Consider the following 21,858-nt stretch of genomic DNA (forward strand, 5'->3'; position numbering starts at 1 on the left):
CCAGTGCCAGGCGGAATCATGGCCTTCCCGCCTGCGTTGACAGTGAAACCCCAGAGGCAAAGGCTGGTGGGCGCGGGAAGGACCCATCTTTCCTGATCTTTTTGTTCCTGTTATTTTATTTGGGAAAAAATGGCAACATCCCACAAAGCCCCACATTTTCATTCCTTGTTATTGTGAACACCTTGTGGTGTGCATCTCCCTGGCTTCTCATTTCACCATCTCTGTCTTGTCTCCAGACATTAATTTTCCTCTTCTCTCATCTCCTCTCCAGTGAAATATCCATAGGGCACCCCTTTCTTCTAAAAAGACTAAAAATGGCCTCAGGTCAAAGCCGGGAGAAGATCTCATGGCTCCACATCCTCTCAGTCTTTAGCAGGCGCTCTGTTAGAGTTCCAGCTTTCCCCTTTAGCTGTTTCTTCTTGTAGCTAAAGGAGTTACACTGCTCAAAAGAAAATGTGTCCTTAACATTTTCTGAAAGTTAGACTGAGTCCAGTTCAAAGCGATGCTTCCGGCTTTGTGTTTCAGCATCTTCCAAGCTCCCCGGAGCGGGGTTCGTTTACATGGGCCCCTGGTCACTGCGACTGGGGGTTCTGAGTTGGCAGGACATAAGGTTCTCACTCGGCAGCGACTTTATGGGTCACGTGTGTGTAGGATACATGGTGTTGTTTACTATCTAGTTAATGGTGATCTCTGGACAGCCAGGTTGCTACTAAGAAAGCAAAGGGAATCCCAGCCGAGGCCTGGGACTCAGGGGAGCTGGCAGGGGATGGTGTGAGAAACTCTGGCGGTAGCGGGGAGGCTGTTTCCCTTGGGAACACCGGGTTTAAATGTGCCTTTTGACTTGACCTTAGCTCTCATTAGATCTGATGTTATTTTAACCTGAACTTTAAGAAAATCTGCCCTCTATCGCTCTAGAATTATTTAACTGCTTTAATGACACTCTTACCTTCTTGATGATGTCCAGGAGACATGTGTATGTGAATATGCTGACACTTATTTGCAAATAGGTCACACGTTTTAATTCCCACTCAGCCCACCCTAAATGAAGGTCTCAGTGATGGGGAGGCGATCCAGCGTCTCACTCCGCGCCGTGAGCCACGGGCAGAAAGGCTCTCCAGAGCCGGCACTCTGAGCTGAAGTTCCTGCGGTGGCCGTGGCCATGGTCACACAACCGGCTCCTGTCCAAAGGCTCTGGGAAGAGAGTTCCAGTCCGGATGCGAGCGAGTCCTGAGGGTTCATGTCCCTGGCCAGTCACTCAGTTCTCTTCCGGAGAGAGAGCGCATGCACAGGCAGGAGGCTCTGGTCTTGCAGGGACCTCCGCCAGGTGGTCCGTTCCAGAGGGGGGTGGGGGAGGGAGGTGGGGGGAAGAGAGGCCCTGGAGCATTGGACACGGGCGGGCGGGGCCCTCCCAGCAGAAGCCCTGCTCCGCCTCGGAGTGCTGAGTCATAAAAGCTCAGCGGCTACACTCAGGCGGCTGGCTTGGCTCCTGTCGCCCAGGGTGTGAAGCAGAGACCAGGTGACCCAGCGGCAGCCCTCAGGCTGGCGGGAGCTGTGGGCCTTCTGAGGGCAGAGTGGGGAGAAGGGGCCACCGGCCAGCGTCCACCCCCTGACCCCTCGGAATGCTGGCCCCGCCTGGACGGGTTCTCAGGGGGCTTGCTTAAGGGGTCACTGCCTTTATTTTTAGTGACTTGGACGGAAACTTGGAGAATTTTTTCTCAGAACAGTTTCTATATCTGAATTAGACACAAGCCTGGGGACAGATAGATCGTCTTCAGAGGCTGTGCTTCTGTTTACTTACCAGGATGCGAAACTGTGAGCATGTCCTCAGCCATGTCCACTGTCCGTGTTCGCTGTGAAACGCGGGAAAGGTCTCGTGGATTCAGCCCTCTGTGTGATGAAGACGGGGACACGTGTTCAGAACGGGCGTCTTTTAGAACGCTGTCATCCATCCAGGATTTTTCTCCCAAAAGCAGCTCAATGGAAGTATAAATAGCTTCTTAGCATTGTTTTTCTCCCCAAATTGCTCACAGCTCTTCACTTCGCCGGTGTGTGTGTGTGTGTGTGTGTGTGTGTGTGTGTGTGTTTGGGGAGGAGCCGTTTGGAGTAATAATAGTTCCCGTGATTTTCTCTGAAGCTTCTCAGTCTTGTATCTTTTACGATAGGATGCCAGTGCACCGCTGGCGGGCTGGAGGCTGTCCGGCCGCACCCTGAAACTCAGCGCTGTCCCAGCTGGCCCTTTCCATTCCCGGGGCCCAGTTGGCCATTCCCGGGCCCAGCCGGCCCTTCCCATTCCCGGAGCCCAGCCGGCCCTTCCCATTCCCGGGGCCCAGTTGGCCATTCCTGGGCCCAGTCAGCCCTTCCCATTCCCAGAACCCAGCCGGCCATTCTCATTCCCGGGGCCCAGCCGGCCATTCCCATTCCCGGGCCCAGCCGGCCATTCCCGGGGCCCAGCCGGCCATTCCCGGGCCCAGCCGGCCATTCCCATTCCCGGGCCCAGCCGGCCATTCCCATTCCCGGGCCCAGCCGGCCATTCCCATTCCCGGGCCCAGCCGGCCATTCCCATTCCCAGAACCCAGCCGGCCATTCCCATTCCCGGGCCCAGCCGGCCATTCTCATTCCCGGGCCCAGCCGGCCATTCCCGGGCCCAGCCGGCCATTCCCATTCCCGGGCCCAGCCGGCCATTCCCATTCTCGGGCCCAGCCGGCCATTCCCGGGCCCAGCCGGCCATTCCCATTCCCGGGCCCAGCCGGCCCTTCCCATTCCCGGGCCCAGCCGGCCATTCCCGGGCCCAGCCGGCCATTCCCATTCCCGGGCCCAGCCGGCCATTCCCATTCCCGGGCCCAGCCGGCCCTTCCCATTCCCGGGCCCAGCCGGCCATTCCCGGGCCCAGCCGGCCCTTCCCATTCCCGGGCCCAGCCGGCCATTCCCGGGCCCAGCCGGCCATTCCCATTCCCGGGCCCAGCCGGCCATTCTCATTCCCGGGCCCAGCCGGCCATTCCCATTCCCGGGCCCAGCCGGCCATTCCCATTCCCGGGCCCAGCCGGCCGTTCCCGGAGCCAGCACAGCCCTCAGCTTTGGCAAAGGTGCTCGCTGAGCAGCTTTCTGCACCCCTCCCCCCTCCCCCCTGCAGAGGCTCCGGTTGTTCACGCTGGGGGGTGGGGGGGGGGAGACACCAGGTCCGGGTGTTAATGGAGGGAAAAGGAGGTCACGGTCAGAGGCCTGTGGGAGGTGCTGACTGCCCATGTGCGGGGCCTATCGTCCAACCAGCTCGTCACACTGGCAGAGCCGTGAGCCTGGAGGAGCCGCCAAGCAGGGAGAGGCCAGGGACCAGGAGGTGACCCCGCTCCTCTGGGTGTGGGCTTCTCTCTGCGTTCTTCGCTCAGGGAAGGGAAGTGTATTCATTGTTGGTTTCTGTACTAAGCACACATCCTCCCTTTCATACCTTAACAGACTGAGTCCTGTCCCTGCTGGTGATTAACGGGGAGGGGGGGGGGGGGCCAAGGCAGGGAGGGGAAGGAGGGGGGTTGTCCAGGAAATGACCCCGAGTCAGGACGCAGTCACCTCTTCAGAGAACGGGAGCTGCTCCCTGACCCTGCAGCCTCACCGCGTTTTATCTGGTTTACCCGCCGCGGTTGGACCCAGTGATGTCCTGACCCGGGTTTGAGGGCTTCCCCGCGGCCACTGAGAGCAGCTGGGCTGCTGGGAGAGTGAGAGGGGAAGCCTGGGGTGATTGGGGTTCCCTCTGGGCAGACGAAAGGCCAGGCTAACTGCTCAGAGCCTCTGCCTGTGGGCCGGTGAGCACCGCCCTGAGCGCCTGCCCTTGGCCCGCCGAGGGAAGAAGAGCTGGTGGGAGAGAGCATGGGCCCCCGTGGGCAGCGGGGAGTGAGCGTGGCCCCATGGGCAGCTGGGAGTGAGCGTGGCCCCATGGGCAGCTGGGAGTGAGCGTGGCCCCATGGGCAGCTGGGAGTGAGCGTGGCCCCATGGGCAGCTGGGAGTGAGCGTGGCCCCATGGGCAGCTGGGAGTGAGCGTGGCCCCTTGGGCAGCTGGGAGAAGGAGCACGGCCCCTGTGGGCAGCTGGGAGGAGAGCATGGGCCCCCGTGGGCAGAGGGGAGTGAGCGTGGGCCCCATGGGCAGTGGGCCTCTGGTTTCAGCATTCCCTGTGCTTCCCGGAGCCACCACCTACCCCAGATCTGTCCTAGGACTTGGCCACGCGGGTCAGCCCAGGAAGCTGGGACGGGACACACTTCTTTCTTTCCCACTGTGCTCGGCAGGGACAGCCCGTTAAAAGGAAGCAGGATAAGGCAGGCTTATCGTTAGGTCTGCGGCAAAGGCCCCTCAGCTCGGTCCCCAGGCCAGGCCTGCAGGTCCCGCAGCTCAGCTTTCACCCCACTCTGCAGCCTTGAGGGCTTTGGGACGTGAAGATAAGATCCCCAGCCCTCACATGCCTCCCGTTTTCCAAACAAAACTGGAAACCCAGTCAGGGCGCCCCTTATCCCGCAGCAAATCAAAGGGCCCATCGAGCTTTGTTCTTTAACAGCCGAGGGTTAAGTGGTTCAGGATCGAACACACATATAAACAAACACCAGGGCAAGACTCTGCGAAATGACAACTTTGGGGAGAAATGTAAGGACTAAGTCTTAAAGGGGGAAAGCATTTGTGTTTTTCCACTTCTCTTAAACTCATCTATCCCATTGGCTTCCCCAAGCTCGAGTTATGTCGTGGCCACAATCCCCAGGGAGACCAAGTCTGGGGGCATGTTTGTGCATGGCTTTCTTCCCCGGCTTCTAATTCAGTCACTAAATTGCCCCCATTCCCTCTGTGCAAACAGAACTCCCAGAGAGAAGCCATCATCTGCTATCAAAATGCATTTGAAAGGACATAAATTACACCCCATGCTGAAGACACAGCCATGTCTCCATGGGCCTCCCCAAATGGAACTGTCTCTCCGGCCCAGCAGAGGCAGCATCTGAGGTCACAGAGCAGATGGGACGCGTCTCCTGGAAGTCGTTGAGAAGATGCTCCGGCTGCTCTGTAAGATAAACACGCCAAATGCCCTCATCGTTGAAATTCCCGTCACCAAAGCACCGAGTGTGCTGAACCCTCTGGACTTCTCGCTGGCCTCATACAAGCCAGGGAAGCAGGCACGAGTGCACCCTCCTCGTCAGGGCTGGGAGCTCACACCAGCAGTCCTCAGCACCCACACCCACAGGCAGTGAGCTGCGTGTTAACCTCGTTATCTATAATAATAAAAGGGTAATATGCTAATTAGACAGGAAGTGGGAGGAAGCGGGGGCTTGGAGGGAAGCCTGGGTCCCAGGTGCCTGAGGGCAGTGGGTGCAGGCAGCCGGGGAAAGGATGGCCCACTTTTGCACGAATTTCCTGCATTAGGCCTCTCGTTTCTTAATAAAACAAGAGCAGGCCTGGAGAAATCTTTGCTTAGTTCATTTCTTATGTTCAAGCAGGAACCGGTGTGGCTCAGTGGATAGAGCGTTGGCCTGCGGATTGAAAGGTCCCAGGTTCGATTTTGTCAAGGTTCGATTCCGAACACCGTAGCGCCCAAACTCCCAGTGAGCACTCAGAGCCTGCAGACTCACCTCCACCCACAGACCCACGTGGTTACGTGAAATCACCTGTTTGTGAGAAATGAAAAGGCAGACTTAAGAAAATCACCGTGGCCCCTGCCAGTGTTTCTCAGTGGTTGGCCAAAACACAGAAGGGTCATGGGTTCCATTCCCTGTCAAGGGCACGTACCTGGGTTACAGGTTTGTTCCTGGCAGAGGGAGGGGGGTGGAAGGGTGAGAGGGATTTTGTGGTAGGCCACCAGTCAATGTATCTCTCTCATATCTCTCTCTCTCTTTCTCTCTCTCTCTCTCTCTCTCTCTCTCTCTCTCTCTTTTTTCCCTCCCTCTCAAAATCACTGGGAAAAATATCCTTGGGTGAGGGAAAAAAGAAATGAAGAAAATAAGTTGTGTAGAGCAAAATTGTAATGTACAATAGATGCTTCAGTGTCCCTCACTGTGGAAAGGTAAAATTAAAGCTTTTCCCCCTAACATTTAAAAGTGATGTTTTACTAAATAAAAAGAACAGGTTTAGTCTGAGCTGTCACACAAACATAGAGTTTTCCGTTTGTTTATTTATGGTATGATCCCAAGGCCTCACTGTGGTCCAGACCAGAGTTAAATGAAAACCATCTCAGATATTCATGCTGATGAAAGAATTTTCTGGAAACTGACGCTTTGTTTAGCTTTTCAGGAATCCAGGCTGGGAGACGGCATTTCTCTCGGGGTTTGGGGAGCGGGGAGTGGCCCAGGGAGTCCCATGTGTTTGGACAAGTTATACACATCACGTAAGTAGCCTGGGGGCTGACCCGAAGTCGGCGTGGCTTCCAAGAGTCTTTCCTGATGTCCTGTCTGGAATGCCCCCTCCCCCAGCTCCCAGGGCCTCCTGAGCCCCCACTGGCTGGTCCCCTGGGCATGCTTCACGGTCCACATCTATCCCCCTTCCAGAGGCGGACTCCTGATTCCAATTTCCTTCACCATAATCTAAACACACATACACTCTCACACATACACACACATTCTCTCTCTCTCTCTCTCTCTCTCTCTCTCTCTCTCTCTCTCTCTCTCTTTCTCTCTCTCTCTCTCTCTCACACACACACACACACACACTGTAACTATAACTAGCACAAACCCTTCCACATGTGTACATGGATAATCAATGCCTCACCTGGCCCAGGAAACATTGATATTCTCACCTCTGCTCACACTTATACAAAGAAGTGCTTCTGCTGGTTAGAACCCATTCCTCAGGCCCTGGGTGGAGTCACCAGTGAAATAAGGACGTAGAAGGCCTAAAAAGCTTTTTTTTAAAAATTGATTTCAGAAAGGAAGGGGGAGAGAGAGAGAGAGATAGAAGCATCAATGATGAGAGAGAATCATGGATCGGCTGCCTCTTGCATGCCCTCCACTAGGGATCAAGCCCCCAACCTGGGCATGTGTCCTGATTGGGAATCGAACCATGACTTCCTGGTTCATAGGTGGATGCTCAACCCCTGAGCCACACCCACCACGCTGGAAGGCTTTTGATGAGTGTAATTCTATCAGTCAACAAGGCAGAGCCTGAAGGTAACACAGAAAGTAAAATTTACGTTCCCTTAGTGTCCTGGAGTGAGATGTTAATTCCAATCCATCCCTCCCATGCCGCTCTCACTTCAGACGCTGAGTCGGGGCCTCTGGATCAGCAGTGGATTGGGATCCTGGAAAGGGAGACTCATTCAGGAGGTCTGGGATTCAGCCTAAGGATGTGTATTTCCAAGGCACTTCCTAGTAACACGAATGCTTCTGCCTTGGGGAACTACCCCTTTTTTGGCTAGCCTTGTTTATTTTTAGGTAAAACGGGAATATCACTATAACAATAATATGTTATATTAGTTTACTAGGCACCTGCTGCAGGGCTTCCCTCCAGCTACAGTGGGCAGGGTGGGGCGTGGCAAGGAAGGTGGGACGGGTGGGGCCACCTTCCCGGAGGCTGCACCTGCTGCCACCAAGCTATGCACCCTGCCCCACCCAGCACACTCTGCCAGTGCTTTTCCTCCAGCAGCTGCAGCTGCCTTGCTCTCCATTTTCCCTCCCTCTTCCTTCTATGCTGTCTTCATTCTCCACTCCTCCCTCCCTCTGCATATGCAAATTAACCGCCATCTTTGTTGGGTTAATTTGCATACCCACTCTGATTAGTTGATGGGTGTGGCTTGTGTAACAGAGTGATAGTTAATTTGCATATTATTCCATTATTAGGTTAGATTAGCTTCCAGTATACAGCATACTAGTTTGATGTTTGTATACAGTACTAAGTGATCACCACACTAGATGCAGTTACCACTCCTCGCCATGCAATTGAGTCCCTTCACCCTCTTCCCCACCCCCAACCCCTTTCCCCTCTGATAACCACTAATCTGTTCTCTGTGTTTATGAGTTTTGCTTGCACATATATATATATATATATATATATATATATATATATATATATATATATTTTAGAGGCCTGGTGCATAGATTCATGCACTGGTGAGGGTGTGGCCTGTGGGGATCGGCCCACTGTGGGAGTGCCACTCATCCCAGTCAGTCAAGCAGGGGAGCACACTAACCACCAGGGGGCAGCGTCTGCGTTGAGCATCTGCCCCCTGATGGTCAGTGCATGTCAGTGATTGGTCGACCGGTCATTCTGCCGTTTGGTTGCTAGGCTTTTATATATATAGATTCCACACAGCCTATCTAATAAAAGAGTAATATGCAAATTGATCATCACTCCAACACACAAGATGGCTGCCCCCATGTGATCAAAGATCCTACCCCCATGTGGACACAAGATGGCTGCCACAGATGGCCAGCATGGGAGGGCAGTTGTGGGTGATCAGGCCAGCAGGGGAGGTCAGTTGGAAGGGACCAGGACTGCAAGGGAGGGCAGTTGGGGTGGCCAGACCTGCAGGGGAGGGAAGTTAGGGGCTACCAGGCTGTCAAGGGAGGGCAGTTAGAGGCAATTGAGGTGGCAGGGGAGCAGTTTGGGATCGATCAGGCAGGTAGGGGAGTGGTTAGGGATTATCAGGCTGGCAGGTAGAAGTGTTGGGGCAATCAGGCAGGTTGAGAGCCAGTAGTCTTAATTGAAATAGGGATGAACCAAATAGGCTCAGGGACAATCCTCTCCCCGCCCCCCCCCACCCCACCCCCAAGCATGAATTTCATGCACTGGGCCTCTAGTACTGAAATAATATGGTGTTTCTGTTTCTCTAACATATTTCACTTAGCATAATAGTCCCAAGATCCATCCATGTTGTCGCAAATGGTAAAATGCCCTTCCTTATGGCTGAGTAGTATCCCATGAAATACAATTACCTCAGTGTCTTTATCCTTCATCCACTAACGGGCACTTAGCTTGTTTCCATAGCTCAGGTATTGTAAATAGCAATTCAATGGACATAGGTATCTATACATCTTTTCAAATTAGTGTTTTCACTTTCTCCCGATGAATACAGTTGTTCCTCCGTATCCCTGGCATTGCATCCTGCCATTGTGTGTTTGGCCAGTTTCACTGACATGGATGTGAAGGTGCCTCTCTCTCCAGGGCATCCGCACGCTGGGTGCTCCCCACCCTTCAGCCGCTGAGGCAGTCATCTTGTTATGAGATCAGCCGTGCTGCTTGTGTCCAGGTCACGCTGACTAACAGGCCACACTCACAAAGCCTGTATGACAGTATCTGGTTATGGTGTTCTATTTTATTACTTGTTACTGCTGTCAGCCACTTCCCCTGCCCACTTCACATTGCTGAGCAGATTAGAGGCTCAATGTCCTGAAATTTTAAAAATTTCTGTGAAATTTTGCAGAACTGTATTTTGAGGACTTGCAAAATGCTCTACTATATAACATGTTCATAATCATTACATGATAGCCATCCAATGAAGAAAACATATTTTCAAATATTCAGCTATTTTAAAAGACATGGTCCTCAAGAGTTTTTTGAATGATTTATTTTAAACATCCAAGTAATATGATATATTGCTTTAAAAAATAAAACATTTCAGAGTGTAGAAAGGATTTAAATAAATGCAGTGAATTTAGCCAATCCTCCTTAATTAAACAGTGACAAAGTTTGTTCGATAAAAGAAAATTAAACACAAATTTAGTTTGTAAATCAACATGCAAACATTTAAGTAAAAATACCAGCTAAATTAATTTAATTGTATATAAAAACATAGCATTTTATGATGAGATAAGTATCTTCTGTAAGTTAAAAATCACTTAATAATATGAAAAAAATGACAATCCATATTATGTTGATAGACCAAATGATAAAGATAACTTTTCATATCACTTTTTATTTTTTAAAATATTGCAGTGAAGTATAAGGAGATATACATTTCTTTAAAATGATAAGAATATCTAAAGTTAAAACCAACACTGAATTTAATTATAAAACTTCAGAGAGAGAGAGAGAGATTGTTTATTAGTTCAGGATTAACTATTGCAGTCTTTGTGACTCAGTATTGCTCTGGAATTTCTGTGATTTTTTTTTTTCAATGAAAGTATACAAACCAAAAATTTCATATTGGAATATTACATTTGAAAAGGCAAAATATTAGACTGTCCTTAGAATTATAGTACAACCTCACTGCCATTAAAATGCTATTTTACAAGAATCCTGAAATTGGAATGTAAATTTTTATGGTAAACAGAAAAATGTTAATTTATCAGTAACTCATTGAACAAATATGGGCCATGCATTGTTTCTGGCGCTGGGGATGGATTTTAAAACCAAGTCCCAGCCTGAGCAACATGGCTCAGTGGTTGAGCATCGACCTATGAACCAGAAGGTCATGGCTCTATTTGCAGTCAGGGCACATGCCGGTATTGTGGGCTCCATCCCCAGTACGGGGTGTGCAAGAGGCAGCCGATCAATGATTCTCTCTCATAATTGGTGTTTCTATCTCTTTCTCTTTTCCTTCCTCTCTGAAATCAATAAAAATATAAAATATAAAAGTCAATCCCTGCTCTCATGGAGCTCACTCTTTAAGGAAGGCATGCAGAGACATAAATAAGTTAACACATGTTTCTATTCATATTCGTGTTTAACCTCTCAAAGATATGTCAGTATTTAAAACATTATTGTCTGTTGACTTTGATTTTCATTATTTATTTTTAATATAGAGATATACATATATAAAATATTGGAAACTTACATATCAAAATATAAACTGTGGTTATTTCCAAAACATTGTAATTGTGAATAATTTCAGTTTGTATGCTTTTCTTGTCTTTCAAAATTACTTCTACAGTGAATGTAAAAGATACAAAATTAGACATTTAGAATTTACCAACATTTTTCATGCCTTTTCGATTCATTTTAATCCAAACTGTTAATGATCAAATGGCTTGTCATAGACCAAAACATATCCATAGAGACCCATTGTGGTATGACTGCTGTTATGCTGTGCTGAAAACCATACCAGGGTTAAATGAGAAATCTGTGCTTCTCTGAAATTAAGATGCATTAGATTAAGAATAAAAAACAGTAAAGATTGAGATCAGCTGCCAGTTACCTCAGCATCCAAGCCATCCCCTGCCCCCAAAGCCAGTTGTCCTCTTTTAGTTTGTTTCAGAGTTAAAATAAGTAACTAACTAAATGTTATAGTTCTACTAGAGGCTCAGTGCATGAAAATTTGTGCACTTAGGGAGTTCCTCAGCCTGGCCTGCACCCTCTCGGGGTCCAGGAGCGCTCAGGGGATGTCCGACTGATGGCTTAGGCCCCAAGCTGTCAGTCAGACATTCTTAGCCCTGCCCTGGAAGCCAGAGAGGGCCAGTCACGAGCCCGACTTCTGGCCGAGCGGTGCTCCCGCTGTGAAAACTCACTGACCACCAGGAAGCAGCTCCTGCATTGAGTGTCTGCCCCCTCGTGGTCAGTGCGCATCATAGCGACTGGTCGTCCCTGGTCTTTCCACTGTTGGGGTTAATTTGCATATTACCCTTTTATTATGTAAGGTTGATCTGAAAACCAAAATATCTATTATTTTCATTTTCACTATTACGGCCTTTTCACATTGCTAAACCTCAGCTTGCTCTGGGATTGTTCTGGAATGATACAAAGCAGATGGGAATGTGGGTGCATGTACTCATTGCACACACACATCAGATGGGGGTATGTGGTAGCCCGTGTGGTGCTTCCGTGGAACCTGGAGTGGGAGGGATTGCTGGGCCCTCCTGCCCACTCTGAGCAGGTGCCAAGCTTTCTCATGGAGATGACAGGCCGAGGCCGTCCTTTGTGTGGCTCTGGGCTGGGTCTGTGTACCTCATCTGATTCTAAACAAATGAATGGACATTTTTCTCTTAAAAAAACCTCACCTGTAAACCTGTGTGTCCATACGTCTTTGTCCTTGCTTAGTTGACATATGGAGAGAGAGAATTACATGTGTGTGAATAGATAGGTGTGTAGGTGAATAGACTATTTCTATTTCTAGAGATACATCATGTCTAGGTGTAGGTATATACATGTAGGGGTCTATATACTCGTAGATGTGGGCATACATGTACTTCTGACGAAATGGAGGATGTTCCTGCCCCTCTTTATTATTACTTTTCTAGGCTGGCGCGTTCCCGCTGTCTGGTCCTTTGGAGAACACGGTGCGTCCTGTTTGTCCGCACGCCCCGTTGTTTACCACGTGTCACTGCTTTGACTCACCCCTCTCTCCTTCCCCAGGGAGCCGCTCACCTGTTGGTTCTGGTTCTTTTTCTTTGTTTTCACTTTTAAAAGGTTTGAAGTTCCTTGTACCTCAAAGTCCTTAGGTGAAGATTTGTTTCTTAAGCAATTTCCTTTGAAGTCCAAGGAGCTGAAACAGGATCATAGATAGCGATCAGGAGCCTGGAGGCCAGCACCCCGCTGGGACAGAGGGAGACGCTATCATAAATCAATAAGCAAACAAATGCTTCGTGTCCGGGCACAGGCGCCGTTTGCTTTGATATCCCAGGATAAACACTCGTCATCGCATGCATTATTCAGACACGAGATAAGGGTCTGCCCTGGTGACACCCGTTCCTTTGATAGATGAGAAGGGCGGTCTTTGCAGCTTTTCACTCATTTTTTTCTAATCAGAGAGAAATTTACATGTAATCACAACTGCTGTGTGAAAGAGGAGATATCTGCTCTAATCATTTAATAATTCATTTTAAAGGCCATGCATGACGGCTTTAAAACAGGGATCACCCTTTAATTAACAATTGCCGTCATTATAACTGAAATTTTAAAGTATTGTTGAAGTTATATTGGGGTATACTATTCAAAGCATCTATTCCATCATATTCCATCGATTCCATGTTATCGTCTCCACATTTTTCTTGCTAAACTAGAAACTAGAATTCTTTCTTTTATTTAATATACTAGGAGCCCAGTGACAAATCTGTGCACCTTGAGAGGAACTTGGGGCTGCGAGATTGCAGTGGATATAGGAGCAGGTCTCGGCCTATCCCCCGTGCCCTGCCTGGCGGCCCCTCCTGCCACGGCCCCCAGTCCCCTGTCTGCCAGCAGTCCCGCTCCTGCTGCTGCCACTCCCGTGCTGACAGCCAGTCCCACTGGCACCCGATGATTGTGTGGAGCGATTGGGGCCGGCAAAAGCAGTGGGTGTGAGTGGAGGTGGGGGTGGGGGGATAGGGGCAGTGGGTGTGAGCGGGGCTGACACGGGCAGTGGTGTGAGTGGGGCTGACATGGGCAGTGGTGTGAGTGGGGCTGACATGGGCAGTGGGTGTGAGCAGGGCTGGCATGGCAGTGGGTGTGAGTGGGGCTGACATGGGCAGTGGGTGTGAGCGGGGCTGGCATGGCAGTGGGTGTGAGTGGAGCCGACACTGGCAGTGGGTGCGAGCAGCAGCTCCAGTGCTGGCAGGGGGTACGAGCAGCAGCTGCCAGTCCCGATCGCCCCTCAGGAGCAACGGGAGGCAGAGAAGCTCTGAGGGGTGATGGGGACAGTGCCAGGCACCAGCAGTGAGTGTGAGCAGAGGCTCCGGTGCCAGCAGCAGGTTCGAGAACTGGGCAGGACCATGGTGCATGGGAACAAAGAACTTTCCGTAACCACCAGAGACTCACCCTGATGACAGCAAGTGGTGCCCCGCCTTGGTCTGGTGCCCCCGCTCACCGGCTCCACCATCCGGCTGACATCCACCATGTTCTGCACACGCACACCCCCCTGCTGGGCTCATCTTAGTGACAGTTGTTCAGTTGTTCGGTTGTGCGGCGGTTCGGTCTATTTGCATGTTAACCTTTTATTATATAAGATACTTGTGACTATTGTCAATTTTTGAGGTTGATATTTAGACCTTTAAGGTTATTTATTTAGTAAAGATTTAAACACCAAATAATGTTCATTTTATTTTATTTTAATTTATTTTTTCATCATTTATCTCCTCTATGCCCTCTTCCTGGCCACTCCCTCTCTAACCCTCCCCCACAATCACCAACTGTTGTCTGTGTCCCTGAGTTCTCTCTTTTTTTCTCTTTTGCTTAATCCCTCCACCTCCCCCACAACTCCCCTCCCTCCCCTCCCCTCCCCTCCCCTCCCCTCCCCTCCCCTCCCCTTCCCTTTCCCTCCCCTTCCCCTCCCTTCCCTTCCCTTCCCTTCCCTTCCCTTCCCTTCCCTTCCCTTCCCTTCCCTTCCCTTCCCTTCCCTTCCCTTCCCTTCCCTTCCCTTCCCTTCCCTTCCCTTCCCTTCTCTTCTCTTCCCTGTTTTTCTCTGACTGGCTTATTTCCCTCAGCATAATGCTCTTCGGGTCCATCCAGCCTGTTGCAAAGGGGAGAATCTTCTTCCTTTTTATGACAGAGTAGTTTTCCATAGTGTAAATATCCCACAGATTTTTTACCCACTCCTCTACGTGGGCTGCCTCCAAAACCTTGGCTACTGTAAGTACCACTGCAATGAGTATAGGGATGCACATATTATTGTGAATCAGTGTTCCAGGAGTCTTCAGATAAATTTCCAGAAGTGGAGTTGCTGGGTCATAAGGCAGCATTTTTAGTTTTTTGAGGTAACTCCATACACTTAAATTAATTTAAACATTGAGCTTTGTTGGGTCAGACTGAACCATCTTAGATATTAGTGATGTGTTGTGGTTGCAATAAAAAAAAAAAAAGAAAACTATTTGAAACTAGGAATGTAGACTTTCTAACTTCACCAAAGACATTGTTTGTTTCCTAAACTTCCCTTCGGCAGCGGATTCTTCCGGGCACAGGGGCAAGCTCCTCTTGGCTCACGGTGTGCTGCCCGCTGGCTGCCTCCGGACTCGAGGCCACACGTGTGCCGGGCAGATGGCACGCCGCAGGCGCCCAGGTCCTGCAGGGGCATGATGGTGGGGACTCAGCGAATGTCTGGTGGATGCGTGAGATCTACATAAGCCCATCTGGATGTTTTTGGAATACCTTAGCCTAATGTTCCGCGTATGTTTCTCTTTCTGCCCAACGCAGTTATTAAAACCTGTGCAGCAGATTCTGTTCTCGGCCCTGAGGTGGAGCGGCAGCCAGAAAGCAGCAGCGTTTGCAGTTAACTTCCCGTGATGCCAGCCGTGTGACAGCAGGAGGAAGCATGTGTTTCAGCCCAAGATCTAGATGAGGGAACCCCAAAATCACAGTTAGAATCCGAGTTTCTGAGTGCAGTCTGGAAGCTCCAAATGGGACCCAGAGGCCCGCCAGATGGAGGCCAGCTTTCCTCCCTGAATGAACGGATTCTAAGATCCCTATGCGGGTGCTCACAGCCACAGGCTCACAGAGACTCTTCTGCTACCCGAGAGATCATTACTGTTTTATTGCAAAATGTCACAATTATTTCAGGCTCGCTAGAGAACGTGCACAGACTGTTTCATGCTGTTCTGTGTAGGACCATTTTGCAAAAGTTTTGCAATAATAAGGGAACATACTAATTTAAATATGTGCATATGTAAAAAATATGAGGAATATTATTACATATGCATGCTAAACAATGTCTATAAGTGACATCTGTAAGGGTTTCAATTTTCAGCAAACTGGGGGTGGGGGCGATGTTGTATGAAAAAGAGAGGGTATGTTAAGTAACTTGTGGGCAGAAAAATTCTGCCCATCTTTCCAAAGCCTTTTCATTGCTTTAGATTTTTGGAGCACATTTTCAAAGTGATTTGTAATGTATATGCTATACCACGTGGCCACACCCCCAGATTGAAAGTTTCCTCCTCCTGTCCCTCCTCGTTTCATGGCTCTTCATGAGCCACACGCTTTCTTTCAAAGAAGGAAAAACAGCGTTGCCCCCATGGTGGGACTGCCCGAGGCCTGGGTGCCTGCAGCCCAGCAAGGCTCACCGTGGCCTGCTCCGGGAAGGCAGAGCGGCTCGTCATTCCCATTAAAGCACTCCTGCTTCCAAAGTCCTGGGATGGAGTAGAGCTGTGTATTTTGTTACTCTTTCAATGAGCAAGGGAAAAGGTGGATCTTATGTCAAGACTAGAGGCTCGGTGCATGAAATCTGTGCATGGGTAGGGTCCTTAGGCCAGGCCTGCAATTAGGGCCGATCAGGACCCTCCTTCCCCCGGCTGCTAACTGCCAGCCAAGCCCTTCCTTTGTTCTGTGCTGCCCCCTGGTGGTCAGCGCATGTCATAGTGAGTGGTCGAACTCCTGAGGGGACAATTTGCATATTAGCCTTTTATTATAGAGGATGTACGCTGTTTATGGGTCTCATTGATGAGACATTGACTCACCTGCTGGGTGAGTGACTTCCGGGATCACAATGGCAAGTTGTGAAAAGCATTAAAAATTGTTAATTTCTGTTTCCAGGACCATTTTTCTTGACTCTGTGATCTGAGACTTTGGTTGAAGCATAAAGCAGCAGGTTCATGGAGACGCTCTCGATATAGCAGGAGGCACACCCCATTAGAAGATTAGTGTTGGGGACTCAGCCTCACAGCGTCAGTGAAGTGAGTGGCCGTCCTCAGAGCTGAGCCTGCTGGGACCATGGCCCCTAACGGAGGATGTTATGCTGACAAAACTGATAAAGTCAACAATATCAACTGCTCACAGAGGACACAAACCCAGGGAGACCATGGTTTCCTTTCATTGCTCACAAGTTGTGCGTCTGTCTGTAGGGAGGTTAAGCTAAGGATATGTGCCTTCCCTTGCTTTGCGACACAGTTTGTTTTCTAACACATGCGAACAAAGCTCGTCATGTAAGCGAACTCACACCTGGTGCTCAGGCTGTGAAGAAAATCAGTTATAAAAATACCCTCACACTTACTCTTCATTGCGATCTTAACTTTTATAAACACCACTTAGCAAACCAGGGAACTAACTTGATTTCCTGATGCTTCTCAGTGTGAGTTGCTGACCCCATCGGAAGCCCGGCAGCCAGGTGTCAGTCAAGGCAAGAGTCCCACCCCTCACGTGCTTCATGGGGCTTTCAGCTCACTTCGCTCCTAGCTTTCAGAGCTGTACTTGTCACTGTGAACACCACGCTGGCTTCGCGTGTCTTCCTCACACGCTGAGAACTTCAGGGTTCTATCCCAGAGGCGAGGGGAACCTTTGATGGTGGTGCTCTGAGATGTCAAGGTTACTTTGGAACAATGGATGGAGGCAAGCACGGAGGCAGGGGATGGTTTAGGAGGCTGCAGCTGTCTTGTGGACAGAGGACGGTTAGGCCCTGGGCCACCAGGAGGGGCCGTGGTGGATGGAGACTAATCAGGTAGACTTGACAGGCCTTGGGGTCTGGTGGCCTGTGGGGGTCAAGATTGAGGAGTAAGGTCAAAGCTCAGTGACTGTTAATGAACCCAAGAGGGAAAACAGATTTTTAAAACAATATTTTGAAAGTCTGTTGATTTGGGTTGCAATGGAACATGAAAGAAGAAATGTGCAGTTGATAGATTTTTACATGAAGACGTGGTCTGCGTGGGAGACGCAGAGCTTTGCACACAATGGCAGAGGCAGTGAAGACATAATGTATATCGTCTCACCGGATGGGAACTATAGAATGGAGAGCAAAGCAATTGTAGAGCAGAACGGCAGCTCTGATACAATAGCCTCTCCAAAATAAGACTTTTATTGCTCTTTTCTTTTCCCACCCTTTTTGATCATTTAAATAAACTCACCCACAAAGCAAAAGTGTGAGCTCTAGTTATTGAGTATGACGTAAATTTATAATTATTGCTAATAATTAATACTTATGGGATACTTGTGGAGTAGCTGCAGGCGCTGCTAAGCATTTTTATAACCTAATACTACAGACTTAGGATAAGGAAATAGTATCATCTCCTTTTTCAGATGGCAAAGGGGCTTGGGAAGGCCTGCCCAGGCTCTGACAGTGAGTGGGTGTGAGAGCCGAGGTCCAAGCCTCCCGCAGCCTGCCTCCCACCTGATTGGACGCTGTGGTTTGTGATGTAACAGCCACAGTCCCACCTGATTGGATGCTGTGGCTTGTGATGTAACAGCCACAGTCCCACCTGATTGGATGCTGTGGCTTGTGATGTAACAGCCACAGTCCCACCTGATTGGATGCTGTGGCTTGTGATGTAACAGCCACAGTCCCACATGATTGGATGCTGTGGTTTGTGATGTAACAGCCACAGTCCCACCTGGACCCACGTTGGCAAACCCACCCTGGCTCTCTGGAACAGGGACTCCTTGCCTGGATAGATATCCCAGTTTTAGGTGGTTTCACTCACCTAACTCAGTCACTTCTCATTTCATGTTAGGTCATATTCTCTCTGTTAGCATCTTAAATTGCTTCCTGAGGGACACTCAACACGCCACAGCAGCTGGGGAGGCTCACAGAAGCCAAACAAAGGGTCACTTTCCCACGCGGAGGTCTCCACACAACATTAGGAAACGTTTCATGTTGTCTTCAGACATTAGGAGGACTCCTGAAGTTATAGAAAGCCCCTGTACGTTCTCCCTATTTTCACAGGAGCATAGAAAACGAATGTTAGTGAAACCGTGCTTTTGCTTAAGCATTATATTCACCAGTAAATCTTAAGGTGAAATAGGAAGGCTAAATATAATAATTTATTTAGATTTTTCAATATTTTGAAAGATGAAGACTGTGTCTCTTCCTATATAGCACTTCCATTTTATTTTTTAATTTTTTAAAATATACCTTTATTGATTTCAGAGACAGAGAGATAGACATTAATTATGAGAGAGAATCCTTGATCAGCAGCCTCCTGCATGCCCCACACTAGGGATAGAGCTCTCAACCCGGGGAGGTAGCCTGACCAGGAATCAAACCATGACCTTCTAGTTCATAGGTTGACACTCAACTACTGAGCCATGCCGGCCGGACACCCCTGACTTTTTCTTTTAAAAATATCACAGAAAAGTCATTTAAGGCTGCAAAACTGAAACTAAGATCTCATCTGCCTCTACTTGTCCCCACCCCTCAGTAAGAGGGGGAATGGAGTTACTTTTCCAGCACGGCGTCCAGTACCATTTTACCATTACTTTCCGTGCGATGGTCAAACAGAAGCGACGAGTTCCTCATTTTTCCTGTTTTCTCACGGTGGAGAAACAGCCTGAGCCGCGCCAGGGCGGGGACTCTGCTCCTTCTTTCTCACTTGAACCCCTGGTTTCCACCAAATGCTTGGCCCATTTTATGGGCCTTTCACAACTACTGGCTGAATGAGGGAATGTAGAACATTGTCCCAGTTTAGGAAATAGTTTAAATTCTTGGTGTTTCCTGTGCACCCGCTTCTGCTGACAGTGTGCACGCTCTGGGATGGATGGGTCGGTGCCCTGCACCTCAATGAAGAGCTCAGCAGACGCGTGGGCAGCGAGGCTCCGCTGAGGTGAGTGGGGTCTCCCCAGAGGAGCAGGGCTTGGTGAGGAATGCTGTGGCTGTGGTGGCTCTTCCTCAATTGGGCACCTCTCCAGCCAGTGGGCTCTGGCGCCATTTTACATCAAAGAGAGGGGGTGTCCTCGGGCTTTGAAAGTCACGTTTTCAGCAATTTCAAGTATGTGCCTCATGGGATAAGCACATTCCACTTTGAAAGTCCGGGAAAACGATGCTTAGCGGTTGGAGACACAGCGAGGAACCTATCTTTAAGTGGCTTCACAAAAGAACCCAGACCAGTACAAAGGCATGGAGCATCGAGCGAATTTTAATTTTATTTAAAATCAACTTTTGGAGCAAAAAGAGCAAGCATTTCATTTAGGACTAGTGTATCGTCCCACACAGCCGTTGGTTCTCCCTGTAGAAGGTTATAGCATTGCTTTGCCAGTCGTATAACTTTGGTTTTGGGAGGACCAGCAGTAATACTGCCTCCACAGTGTTTCTGGGGGAATTAACCTGATGCTGCTCAGGAGTCATGTTGCCCATGGGAAGGAGGCTGGGTTACTTGGCCAAAATAATGACTCGGAAGCTGTTGGCTGAGTTATTGCAGAAAAGAAAGAGATCGTAAGAAGGTCCACAAATTACTACTTAAACAATGTACTCATGATGTGTGTTATAAGATGACATTTCTTTGCTAGAATAATTCACATTTATTATTCACTAGAGGACCGGTGCACAAAATTCATGCATGGGTGGGGTGTGTGTCCAAGAGCCCAGCCTGCACCCTCTCCAATCTGGAACCCCTAGAGGGATGTCCAACTGCCTGTTTAGGCCCATGGAATCGGGTCTAAACAGGCAGTTGGACATCCCTCTAACAATCCAGGTCTGCTGGCTCCCAACCATTCACCTGCCTGCCAGCCTGATCACCCCCTAACCACTCCCCTGCTGGCCAAATTGCCTTGAACTCTCCTCCCTTGCCAGCCTGGTTGCCCCCAACTGCCCTTTCCTGCAAGCCTGGTCCTTCCCACCTGCCCTTCCCTGCTGGCCATCTTGTGTCCACATGGAGGTGGTCATCTTGTATGTTGGAGTGATGGTCAATTTGCATATTATCTCTTTTTTATATAAGATACATGGAAATGAAACAGTAAAATAAAAATAAAATTCACCCAATGTCTACCATTAAAAAGAGCCATTCTGAACAATCCATGAGTATCAATTCCGATATCTCTCTAAACATAGTAGCTGGAGAGTAGAACAGACATTAGTTTTACACCAATTCCCCTTCCCCTTCTGTAGGATATGGTGCTCGCAGCACTGGCAGAAGGAGCAGTAGGCAATACCCGTAGCGATGTTTAAGAGAGTGAGCATCACCATGACTGGGCGGCAGTGACTCGGACCCTGGATGCTGTGTCTGTCTGTCTGCTGAGGGTCACTGTGTTTGTGCACCTGCTGGGAGGGAGCACGGGCAGCTTCTGTGTGGGACTGTCTGTTACAGCTCGTTCATGTAGTGAGCAGCCTGGGAAGGTAGCGTTGGTGTGTCCCTTAACAGCAGCATGAAAGGCTGTTTGCTGAGTGTTTAAGAAAGACAGCGCATCCTCCCAGGCAAAACACTGGGCTGGGTTGCTCGTGGCACTTGTGTAAACACCGGGTCCCCCAGGCTTGGGGTGCCTCAGCTGTGACAAAGCCATGGCATGCACAGCACCGAGCTCCTCTCCCCGTGCCGCTCAGAGGCCACGCGGAGACAACCTGGGCACCGAGCTCCTGCTTCCCGCCGAGCCCGGAGGAGCGGGACTTTCTCTGTGACCGGGAGGCGTGTTCTCCCACCAGAACCAGGAAGCGGTGGCAGGGTCACTGGTTTGTACAAAATAGAGTAAAGCGTCAAACCTTCCACAATTCTGCACAGGAATGTGATTTAAAATAGAAAAGCTGGAGAGATAATATAAATACCCATTAATGGTGGGCTGACAATAAGAAAACCGGTAATTCTACTAAATGAAACAACAGCCATTGAAAAGTGTTCAGCATTTAACTTACTAACATAGAAAGAAAATAAAAATGCATGACTAAATCAAACATGTACTTTAAGGTTATGCTTACTGTGTGTTTCTAGTTCTGGGGAAATGGCATAGTACGTAAGTATCAATGTTGTCCATAGACATTGACAAGCCCAGGCTGGTACACACCATCACCTTCAAATAGGTAATTTCTTGAGAATGGGTATGAGAATGGGCAGATTAGCACAAACGATGAAGTGCATTCAACACAAGTCTAAGTGTTTAATTTTAAAATGTCATGAGAATTCAAAATTAAAAACATTTCACACACCAACAAACCATAGTAAGGAATCTGACTTTCAAATTAGATTCATGTGGGGGTGAGTCCCAGCTATCGCTGTGGCTATCTATCTGCGTGACCTCCAGCAAGCCATCTGACCTCAGTGAGTTCAGCTCCCCCATCATAAAACAGACACATAACTGTGTCTGCTGGTGGAAAGACTTAAAGTTAATGCAGGCTTAGCACAGCTGCTGGTACAGTGGGCATTCAGTAAATACAT

The sequence above is a fragment of the Pipistrellus hanaki genome, assembly GCF_964339955.1.
Source record: "Pipistrellus hanaki genome assembly, chromosome: 5".
NCBI lineage: Eukaryota > Metazoa > Chordata > Mammalia > Chiroptera > Vespertilionidae > Pipistrellus > Pipistrellus hanaki.